The following is a 12,722-nucleotide window of genomic DNA, read 5'->3' as shown; positions in this document are numbered from 1 at the left end:
GTTACACTGAGCTGGGGCCAGAAACACCCCATGAACCCTTGGGCAGTCATTTATTAGAAATAATGTCATTGAAATGGAAGTTGCCATGGTACAGTGGCCTCCCGCTGAGAGCCCAGACTCCTGGGGAGGAGGGAGGGAGAAGGCGCTCCAGCTCCTGCTGCTACACATTACCCTCACTCCCCCCGTGCAGATAAAGCACCACAGAGGGTTAGTGACTCTTTCATTTAAAAGGTGACTCAGGTGAGGTTTCTTTTTAACTCCATTGAATACATGCTGAAAAAATGTTGGGGTCAGGAGAGTAAAATAAGAAGCTGAAACAAAATGATTTAACGGCTTTGCCATATACAGGCATATTTAGAAATGAGAGGTGCAACGGGAAAGATTGTATCACTGAGATTTTAAATCCTTGGTTACTGGAAGCAAACACAGCCACAAACCTGGATCCAAACTCTGTCCAAGTTGAAATAAAGGCAAGACTGGCTTTATTACAAATAGGTAGAGGTATGGGCTCATTGGGATGGGCAGCTTTTGAATTCTTTTTGCCTGATGTTGTTTTACAGAGATGGATAGCTGGACAGTCCAAGCCCAAGGATAGGGATTCGGATTAAACCAAGCGTGTGGTTTGGGTTTTAAGCTGTGCTGGGGGTCCTGTTACCTAATGACCTGGCCTCTGCTCTCTGCAAATAAGCCTCATCTTTCTGATGAAATTAGCAAGCATAGGCTTTTCCTCTTCTCTCATGGTCTGTCACCGTGGGTACACATGGAATGTGGAATTGCTCTTCAACTTTAAGTGGCTTGGGAGCCCAGCATGCCCCGGCCCCTCTGAGGTGTGCAACCCCGTGCTGCCTCCTCTTACCTGCGTGACCTTAAGCAGGTTAGTTTTTGTGAACTTCTGATTTGTTACTTCTAAAATTAAATGAATAGTAATAAGAATAATACCTACTGTATTTGTTACTATGGCTGCCTAGCAAATGACCCAAAACTTAGCAGTTTAAAACAACAAACACGTGCGGCCTCACACAGTTTCTGCAGGGCAGGAATCCGGGAGCAGCTTAGCTCCAGGCCCAGACCTCCAAGAGGCAGCAGTCAAGGGGCAGGCTGAGCCCAGAATTATTCAGAGACCTGACTGGGGCCGGAGGACCTGCTTACATGATGGTGCATTCACAGGACTGCAGACAGGGAGTCCCCGATCCTCACCTCCCAGGCTTCTCCACAGCTCACTTGAACGTCCTCATGGTGTGGAAACTGGCTTCCTTTCCCCAGAGTGAGTGATCCCAGACAGAGCAAGGGGTTAAGCCACAATAGATTTTGCAGCATAGCCTGGGCGGTGACAAACCTTCACTTCTGTGTTCTGAAAGCCACACAGACTAAACCCAAGGACTGTGGGAGAGGCCCACGCAATGCTGCTGACCACGTCTCCCTTGAGGGGTGTTAGGGAGCTGAGTGCGTGTCCGTGTGAAGTAAGCAAATGACACTCAGTAGAGGCTCGATAAAATAAACCAAAGTTATCATTATTTATCTCATCAGTACGAAGCATCCCAATTCAAAATGTGAGGCTGAGAAAGAACTGCTAGGTTAACATACAGAAGAGCCAAATGAGGGCTGGGCTCAGTGGTTCATGCCTATAATCCCAGCACTTTGGAAGGCCGAGAAGGGACCGTTAACATACCCCAGGTGCTGAAGCCCAGCGCACTGAGGCCAGAGGAATGGCCACTGGATCTAGCAGTGCAGAGGTCATCAGTGACCGTTAAGGAAAATCCTGGACCTGGCTTTTCCTTTCAGAGGCCACAACTTCCATGTGTGGGTCCCCTACGCTCATCCGCAGGGACACAGGCTCCAGACCACCCTGATCCCTGATGACCGCAACTTCTGAAGCAGCTCTGCCTGCTCTACATTCTCCTTCGGGCCTGGTTTCTGCCCCTTGAGGGAGGCGACAGCCTGCCCGAGTGCTGAGCCATACTCCCTGCTGACCTGAGCGTGGGAGCATTTTAAAATGAGCGTGCTCATTTTACCAGGTGGCTTCCAGAGACAATGTTCCTCAACCAAAGGAAAGTGTCCTAGTGATTGGAACTGCACCTCAAAGAGTAGGTATTGAGTCTCAGAAGGAGAATTACTGGGCCGAGTGTGATGGGAGCAGGGCCCTGGTCCCAGTTCTTCTAGTGACCAGTGTTGTGGGTGAGCCACAATTATCTGGGCTGGCGGCACGGAGGGAAAAGAATTTACCACGACAGATGTAGATAAAGAAAGGCAGATTTATGTGTTTAAAAAAGCATGAAAATACGTTGCAAGAAGGCAACGGGCAGCCAGCAGCAGAGCAGCTGACAGCCAGCAGACAGAGGCTTGCTGGGGATTTTACAGGATGGTACTTGTGCTGTGTGCTGGAGAGGGTTATGTGTGGTACTGATAACACCAAGGACGCAGTGAGCCAACTTGCAGGTGTTGGGTGATACCTGGGCACAGGAAGATTGTGAGTTATTTGCACAGGAGGGCTGTGTGTCTGGATCATGAAGAAAGGCAGACTTATAGCTTACCTGGTTCCTCTTTTTGCTTTCCCCTCCTCCCACCAGCCTGACTCCTTTTTACTAATTAGGACTCCAGACCCAGCTCTGTCCCTGTATTCACCTCACCCTTCTCGGCCTTATCTGCTTCCTCTGTGGAATAAGGGGATTCTCAAGCTGTCTGGATGATAGAACTCCCCCATGTCACTCTATGCATATAACAGTGTGACCTACTCAGCATATTGTGGATTCCTAAATAAATTTAGAACAGTTTCTAAATAAATTTAATTTGAGGATAAGAAACAAAAAGAATTTTTCCAGCAAAAAGAGGGGAAATATAGGCTGTATCTTTATAGTCAAATACTAAACAAGGGACCTGAGCCATTGGAAGGGAAGAGAGGCAGCTGTTGATCACAGTTCGTCTATCCCAGGCTCTCACCTAAGGGTCATCTGTTGCCTATTTAGTTAGAAAGCATAATAGGTACAATGATTTAAGAAAAATATATGGGAGGGCTGGGCACAGAGGGTCACACCTGTAATCCCAGCACTTGGAGAGGCAGAGGCGGGAGGATGTCTTGAGCCCAGGAGTTCAAGGCCAGCTTGGGCAACATTGTGAGACCTCCTTTCTGCAAAATAAAATAAAATAAAACAAAATAAGCTAGGAATGGTGGCATGTGCCTGCGGTCCCAGCTACTCAGGAGGCTGATGTGGGAAGATTTCTTGAGCCTGGGAGGTCGAGGCTGCAGTGAGCCATGACAGCACCACTGCACTCCAGCCTGGGTGACAGAGCAAGACCTTGTCTCAATAAAATAATATTAAAAGAAAAAGAAAAAAAATACATGGGAGAAAACTCAGAATTGAGAAAATCTTTCTCACTAACTTTTTTCCTGAGACTTGAGGGAAAGATGGACTGCTAATTGATTGCAATTCTGGAGCCAGAGAACCCAGTTTTCTAGGCTGAGTATCACTCGTTAGACTGTCTCCAAAGCTCCTTCTACTTGTTAAGTGTCTTAAGATTCCACAAAGTGACACCTACCTCCCCCAGGGGCTAAAGCCACCTAAAATACTACAGCGTGGGCTCTCAAGGTGAGGCTGCTTCCCTGGAAGAGTGAAATGAAATGAATGGCTTTGTTTTATTTTTTAATTAAATAAAGTCCTTGGGCAGAAGCCTGAGACAGATGGGACATCTAAAGAGGCAAGTTATGCTCTTCTAAAGGAGCCAAAGGAGAGAGTGGAAGGGTCAGTTAGACCTTGCAACCTCTGAATGAAGGTATTCGTGAAGAGTCAGGCATGCAAACCATCCCTTAGGCAGCAGAGCGGGAAAGATGAATTGATGGCTCTGCGGTCTTCACCACTCTTTCCTACCAGATCTTCACCACCCTTTCCTACCAGGAAGTCTAGTGTCTGTAATTACTCCTATTGGCCTCTAGATGGCAGTCGGGGAAAACAAAACTGTAGTGGGGCCGACCCACAGAAGCTAATAAAGGTTGGAATAAAGCTACATAACAAATATGATTTTTAAAAAATACAGCAGAATAAGGGTAAATAGATATAATGTGAAGAAAACTAACCAATGGCTTCCTGCATATAATACACAACCAATGCTTTAGGAGAAATCTCATTCAAAGCTACTTAATTTAGAATTCTGAAACCAAATTCACAGCTTACTTGGGTACGTTTTTAATAGTTCACAGTCACAATGCCAAAATTTATGCTTCACTTTATTCAATAAATGTTATGGTACTAAGCAGCTTTTGAAAGTCTCTCTAAGTTCTAAAGAGTCCCTGAATATACTCTTTTATTTTGCAGTGGGGGGCAGGGGAAGGGTGAACTATACCTTGATTTTTTTTCAACTTCTAAGTTTGGGGTACATGTGTAGAATGTGCAGATTTGTTACATAGGTAAATGTGTGCCGTGGTGATTTGCCGCACAGACCATCCCATCACCTAGGTGTTAAGTCCAGCATCCATTAGCTGTTCTTCCTGATGCCCTCCCTTCACGACTTACCCACAACAGGCCCTAGTGTGTGTTGTTCCTCCCAAGTGTCCATGTGTCCTCATCATTCAGCTCCCACTAATAAATGAGAACATGCAGTGTTTGATTTTATGTTCCTGTGTTAGTTTGCTGAGCATAATGGCTTCCAGCTCCATCCATGTCCCTGCAAAGGACGTGATCTTATTCCTTTTTATGGCTGCATAGTATTCCATGGTGTGTATATACCACATTTTCTTTACCCAGTCTATCATTGATGAGCATTTAGGTTGATCCCATGTCTTTACTAATGTGAATAGTGCTGCAGTGAACATACGTGTGCATGTATCTTTATAATAGAATGATTTATGCTCCTGTGGGTACATACCCAGTAGTGGAGTTGCTGGGTCAAATGGTATTTCTGCCCCTAGGTCTTTGAGGAATCACGACGCTGTCTTCCATAATGGTTGAACTAATTTACATTCCCACCAACAGTGTGAAAGTGTTCTTTTTTCTCCATAACCTCACCAGCGTCTGTTGTTTTTCGACATTTTAGTAATAGCCATTCTGACTAGTGGGAGATGGTATATCATTGTGGTTTTGATTTGAATTTCTCTAATGATCAGTGATATTAAGATTTTTTTCACTTATTTGTCGGCCACATGTATATCTTCTTTTGAGAAGTGTCTGTTCATGTCCTTTGCCCACTTTTCAATGGAGTTGTTTTTTTTTCTTGTAAATTTGTTTAAGTCCCTTGTAGACTCTGGATATTAGACTTTTGTTAGATGGATATATTGCAAAAATTTTCTGCCATGATTCCCTGAATACACTTTTGGTAAGCAGAATATGAAAAATTCAACTTTTGCAGTTTGAATAATATTTTCCAGTACATTTTAACACAATCTTTATTTTGATTGTTCTCTGCACTGCAGTTCTAGCCCTATGGAACTAATATTTGAAATGAGATCAGGGATATTCTCTGGATCCGTGTTTTTATAGGAGAACCTGTTGGCGGTTCCATCTTCTCCCCTGGGCGGCTCTTCTGGGCAGTGTTGGTGCTCCAAGAGAGATAGGTGTGCAGCAGGTGTGGGTGAGCTGTGCTGACTGCAGTGGGGGAACCTGCGTGTCCTGAGTCCTTAAATGAGGCTGCAAATCTTCTAGATGCATCCTGGGATGCTGAACTGCAGAGGACTTCTTCCCGAGTACTGGCCCACAGCCCAGTAACACAGAGCTTAGGCTGCCTGAAGCTACTGTCCCAGAGAGAGAGACCTCAAGTGCAGAACTTGGTGACAGAGCGCTGAGGCCAAATGGCTCTTGTGACTGAGACCCAAACAAAAAATAAGGCAAACTTCACATCTCAGGTCAGTCACCACTGATGCAGCCCAGCACCCGACAGCAACGGAGGCATCTGACAAACGCAGAAGGCAAAACCCAAATGTCAGATGTTCAGAGGGATGAATTTCCTGCCGGCAATTTGTGCAACAAAAACATCAGAAATCTGCAGCTCGGAAAAAAAAAAAAAAAAATTGATGCAGCCCAGCACCCGACAGCAACGGAGGCATCTGACAAACGCAGAAGGCAAAACCCAAATGTCAGATGTTCAGAGGGATGAATTTCCTGCCTTGTGCAACAAAAACATCAGAAATCTGCAGCTCGGAAAAAAAAAAAAAAAGGTGATTGACAGTCCAAAGGGTCTACTTTTGAAAATTATTTTTTAAAGTTAACATTTTTCACAAAAACATAAATTCATTTGGTTAGAATGGACCCCAAGAAATCCACCCTTTCTACATCTGTAAAATGAATATCAGAACATGCACCAATTAGAGGTGTTGCAAGGCTTGAATAAAAAAGTATGTGACCAGCTGTACATGATGCTTGGCCACTATGAATAGCCAATCAATAAACACTTGGTCCTTTGTCTTCCCTCCTCCCTGTCAGGGAATGGTTGGGTTATCATAATAACTCCCCCAATATCATAATAATTGGGGGAACACTACTAAAGTTTAATGGTCAGACATTCCACTTTGCTTACATCAGCTCTGCAAAGTGAAAAATCATCCTGTGTCCTAGACAATTTCCAAGTATACAGCTGAACATTCATACAGGTGAAAAACCCACAGGCAGTGATCTCAGCCCAAACACAAACTTTGCAGACAAATGTAGGCCTTTCTTGTTTTATTTTATTTTACGTAGAGATGGCACTCTCGCTCTGTTGCCCAGGCTGGTCCCAAACTCCTGGCCTCAAGCAATCCTTCTGCCTCAGCCTTCCAAAGTACTGGGATTACAGGTCTGAACCACCATGCCCAGTGAGGCCTTTTTATTAACATGGTTATAAGTACTACATGATATTTTCTTGTACATTTTGCTGTCAATCAAGGGAAGACTACTTTTGTGTGTTGTTTGTAACTTGGCCAAGAATTGTTGACAATTTCATAAAATCACGTTAATAATGTTAATGTCCCCATACCTATGTCAGTACATATTGTGGTGAATACGTTCCTGATGATTCCACACAGAGAGAAATGGAATCTACTGATTCCTTATGTCATAGTTGTTGCAGTGCATAGATTTAAAAATAAATTTTGGGTTGCAATTTCAAAATAGTAAAAAGAGTTTTTTAAAAATATTGTATTTATAAGCACACAGGGTCACTGGGTGTGACAGGGCTGAGGGCCCTAGCAGTTGCAAAAGCTTGGGCTTCCCAGCCAACCAGCCTTGGAAGGTTCTCCGTCGCCTCCCACTCCATTCATTCATTTGCAGGAGCAGCCCTTCACTGGGGGGATCCCAAGGGCTGTCCCTAGGGGCCTCTGCCATTCACCATCGGCCTCAGGCTTTGATGCATAGAAACAGCCAGCTCTGAGTGAGTGTGGATGTGGCTGCCTTCCCTGATGATCCCCAGGGAAATCCCCTAGCGTTCCCCACTCACCTGAACTTGACTTTCCCTCCAGCCACAGGCGCTAAGAGAAGTCAATGCTCTTCCTCCTTGCTGCCTGTCGCTGAGATGGGAAGATTGCTGGGGGATCCAAGGCCAAAACCCAGTGCTCCGGGGCAGTCCCAGCTGGGATCCCACTTCCTCATTTGCTCATCTGCAATATTTGAGACGTGCTTCTACTGAGCCATGCAATGTTTAGGATATCTAATACCACACACACACCAAAAAAATTGTTGTCAATCTGAAACTCACATTTAACCAGCATCCTGTATTTTCTCTGACATCCCTCCTCCCCTTGCCTCTCTGGAGTTGAGAGGTAAGAGGCCAGCAGGGAAAGAGATCTGGAAGTCACCTGCCTCAAACTTCGGCTAAGAGGCAAGAGCTGCCCTGTGGGGATCGCTGCTCTCTTCATTCTCAGAACAAAATGGTGTCCTCAAGTTATCCCCAGTCCCCCCTTCTCTTGAGTAAGGAGCATTATATTTAGGGTCAGGAAAACAATGATATGATTTTTACACTGATGATCTCCAAGATCTTCTAATTTTAAAGTGAAACGGGGAGACACACAACCTTTGTGATCCCGAAAGAATGGCTGTAGGAGGCTGTACGGATTCCCCGGTAATGCTAGTCTCAGAATCAGGGCACGATGGCAGGATCTTAGGGATCATCCGCTGAACAAGCCCATCTTATAGGTGAGCAAACCAAGGCCAGAAAAACCAAGTGACTTCCTCTTGAGTCCCAGAACAGTATTCTTTCTAGGCTGCTATATGAATAAGACAAAGGGTGGTCTTTTCTTCATGGAAGTCCCCTCTCTCTCACTAGAGAGAGAGCCGTTTTCCTTTCTCTTTCTTTCTCTATCTTTTGCCTGTTAAATCTCTGCTCCTAAACCCCTCGTGTATGTCTGTGTCCGAAATTTTCTTGGCACAAGATGATGAACCCGGGTATTTACCACAGACAATATAGCCGCTTCACTGACATGCCAGCAAAAGAGTCACAATTGGAGATACCGGTTATTTTACCAAGGCTTTGACTGGAATGGTGCACTTTCCTTTAAGGAATCAAACTTGACTTACAGAGCCAATACAAGGTCCTTGGGAAAACTGGCCTCACACCTTGTCTACACAGTCCCTGTACAGGGTTCCTGACCTGTGGCTGACACAGCAAGAAAGCCCTCACCAGGTGCTGATCCCTCAGTCTTGGACTTCTCAGCCAACAAAGGCATAAGCCAATAAATTTCTGTTGATTATAGATAAAAAAAAAAAAAGAAAAAAGACAAAGGGGATTCTAGATTACAGTCCCAGAAGGCAAGGCCGTCAGCCCCTAAACTTACCATGCAACTCTTGAATCTCCAAAAAAGTTATAAGCAGATAATCACAAAGAAAACTCTGTCTATGGGGCTATAATCAGTTATCAGCAAATCTTGATACCTTGAAGGTGGAACCCAGGGGCTATGGAAATAAATAAGGATCTTTTAATTCCAGATTTTCTTGAAGCCAAAAACTTTGTGAGGCTTGCACAAAATGTGTGACATGCAGTACATGCCCTCTGCTTTCAACAGCTAGGGTCTCTTCAATCTTGTACTAGTCCCTGGAGGGGTTTAGCACCGGCTAACTTATGACATTGCATTTCCTAGAATCTAGGCAGGTGTCTCAACCTTAGTGCTGAATAATTCTTTCTCACAGGGCACTGATAATTCTGTGTCTTGTAAAATGTCTAGCAACATCCCTGACCTCTACGCATTAGATGCTGGTAGCATTCCCCACTCAGTGACGTTCAAAAATGTCTTTGAAACGTCTGCACTAATATGTTTATCACAGCTCTATTCACAATAGCAAAGATATGGAATCAACCTAAGTGTCTAGCAATGGAGAACTGGACAAAGAAAATGTGATATATATATCATTATACTATATATACAATAATTATTATAATATATATAATATATAACATAATAATAATTGTATATTATTGTATATATAGTATGACGATATATATCACATAATTATCTATTATTATATATATAATTGTATATAAAATATATAACTATTGTATATATACTATATTAATAGAATATATATAGTACATGTATATATTACATATACTATAGTATATGTATATATAGAATATATATTATATATGTATATATTATAGTAATACAATAATATGTAATATGTAATTATCATGTATATAATATAATAATATATTATTTATATCATATATTAAATGTTATGTGTTATATATTATGTACATATATACATAATATATACACGCACATCATGAAATACTATTCAGCCATAAAAAAGAATGAAGTCATGTCTTTTGCAACAACATGGATAGAGCTAGAGGCTATTATCCTAAGTGAAATCACTCAGAAACAGTCAAATATGGAATGCTGTCATTTATAAGTGGGAGCTGAACAGTGGGCACATGTGGATACACAAAATAGAATCATAGATATTGGAGACTACAAAAGATGGGAGGGTGGGAGGGGGCAAGTGTTGAAAAATTTCCTATTGGGTACAATGTTCACTATTCAGGAGACAGGTACACTAAAAGCTAAGACTTCATCACTATGCAACATACACATGTAAGAAAGCTGCACTTGTGCCTCTCAAATACCCAGGAATAAAAAATAAACTTAGGCTGAGCTGGGGTGGCTCACACCTGTAGTCCAGCACTCTGGGAGGCGTAGATGGGTGGATTGCTGGAGCTCAGAAATTCAAGACCAGCCTGGTTAACATGGCAAAACCCCGTCTCTACCAAAAATGCAAAAATTAGCCAGGTGTGGTGGCTCATGCCTGTAATCCCAGCTGCTCAGGAGGCTGAGGCAGGAGGATTGCTTAAACCTGGGGAGGTGGAGGTTGAAGTGAGCCTTGATCACACCATGGCACTCCAGCCTGGGTGCCAGAGTGAGACCACAACTCAAAAAAAAATTGAAATAAAATATATAAATTTTTAAAGTCTTCAAGCCTGGCATGGTGGGACACCTCTGTAGTCCTAGCTACTTGGGAGGCTGAGGCAGGAGGATCACTTGAGCCCAGGAGTTGGAGGCTGCAGTGAGCCAAGACCCTGTCTCTAATTAATTAAAAAAATGTCTTCAGGTATTACTAATTGCCCTCTGCCCATTGAGAATCACAGATCTGAAGCATTGGACCAGTTCTTGCTGTACTGCTGAGTGTGACATCCTGCCTGGGTCCTTCTGAGGGCTAAAGAAACACACTTGGTTCAGCCTCACCAGTGAGTCCTTCAGGCAAAACTCAAACCCCAGTACTCCAGCTGTCAGGACCAACACCCAGACGTGCCTGAGGTGACAAGATCATCTCAATGGAAGTCTTTGCTCACAGCCCCCAAAAGCTTATAGCCTGGTAAACCCATCCACGCACATCACTGGCCACAAAAGCAAGTGTGAGCTACAGACTCCATTGGAAGCAATCATCTCTGGCCTCCTCTATGTCTTCCATTGCCCAAGACCCTGGACACCTTGCTCCAGACCACAGCTGCACAACTGCCGCTGTGCTTTTCATTTTGGTCACTCTCCAGATGGTCCTTCTAGCTTCTTGGACTGCAACATTCTCATGTCCAAGCCTTCCTTCTGGCTACTGTGCCTCCTTTGACTCAAAGGAGAGACTCCTTGCTCCTGTCGCAGCCAGCCACAGCTCCCCAAAAAGCAAGGGTGTGTGGGATTCAGACAGAGTTTAAGAAACCAGCAAGAGAGCACAGGTGCCCCAGCAGTTTCCCTTCCTGACACTGGTGAACAAATCCAAAGGTACCTTCTGAGCTTCCCACTGGACTTCAGAAGGGCAACCAGGGCTGGGAACAGCTCCAAGAGGAAGAACCGAGGGGAAATTAGAAGAATGTTTATGTTGTTTTGTGTTTCACAAAGACCTGTCAGGGTGAGCAGTAACCCATGCTAACAGGGCTTAGTCAAGCAACCAGTACCGGCCAATGGACAGTGAAACTGAAAGGAAAACTTGCAGAGCTTTTGTGGAAAGTCCGTTGGTGAGAACAGCCTGGATGAATATGGTGTAAACTGTCTCCCAGTTTCATTTTTCCTTAGGTGTCAGTGGGAAACCACACATTTGAAGAATCAATTGTTTCTGCTATCTAGAGGAAAGCATCCTTTGAGATTAGCAGCATAACAATAAATACATAATAAATAAATAAATAAGGAAAACCAGTTCACAGGTTCCAAGGATTAGAAGGACAAAAAGTAAATAATGGCCGGGTGTGCTGGGTCACGCCTGTAATCCCAGCACTTTGGGAGGCTGAGGCAGGCAGATCACCCGAGGCCAGGAGTTTGAGACCATCCTGGTCAACATGGTAAAACCCCATCTCTACTAATAATACAAAAATTAGCTGGGCATGGCAGTTTGCACCTGTAATCTCAGCTACTTGGGAGACTGAGGCATGAAAATTTCTTGAACCCGGGAGATGGAGGTTGCAGTGAGCCAAGATTGCACCACTGCACTCCAGCCTGTGTGACAGAGTGAAACTGGGCCTCAAAAAAACAAAAACAAAAACAAAAAAAGAAGGACAAAAAGTAAATAAGAAAAATAAATTTAAAAAATGATAAAAGAAAGAGATTAGCAGTGTGGAAGCAGACGGCACAGAGAGGAGGGAACAGCAGTCCCCAGATGGGCTGTGGAAGAAGTGCCAAGGTTGGAGGTGGTGAGAGAAAGGTGGAATCTCTATAGCCTGATAGAGGTTGAAGATGCTTTTGCAAAGCTAGTGTACTTAATTAATTGTGGGAAGCAAAGGGTTTTTCTGATTCATACGAATCATACTTTCATTGGGTAACCTGATCATTAAAAGATATTTCAACTAGGACAGATGATGAGGACCTTCCAAAAGTCAGTCACTCGCCAGAAGTCCAAAGTGCCAGTGCCCGATAAGAACGCACGTTGTCTTGCCCAAGTGGCATGAAATGCCACGAGGCCCTGAAACAGTTATTTTCCTCTTTAAAAGGTTTTTTATTTGTACAAATGTATAGGGTACAAGTGTAACTTATTACAGGGATATACCGCATAGTGGTAAAGTCAGGGCTTTTAGTGTATCCATCACCCGAATGTACACTGTACCTATTAAGTAATTTCTCATTATCCCCTTCCTCTAAGTCTCCAGTCTCTATCATTTCACACTCTATGTCCATGTGTATCCATTATTTTATTATTATTATTATTATCATTTTTGAGACAAGGTCTTTCTCTGTTGCCCAGGCTGGAGCACAGTGGTGTGATCACAGCTCACTGAAGCCTTAACTTCCCAGGCTCAATCAATCCTCCTGCCTCAGCCTTCTGAGTAGCTGGGACCACAGGTATGCACCA

This window comes from Colobus angolensis, unplaced genomic scaffold (genome assembly GCF_000951035.1).
Source record: "Colobus angolensis palliatus isolate OR3802 unplaced genomic scaffold, Cang.pa_1.0 Scaffold414, whole genome shotgun sequence".
Classification (NCBI taxonomy): Eukaryota; Metazoa; Chordata; class Mammalia; order Primates; family Cercopithecidae; genus Colobus; species Colobus angolensis.
This window is presented reverse-complemented; position numbering follows the sequence as displayed.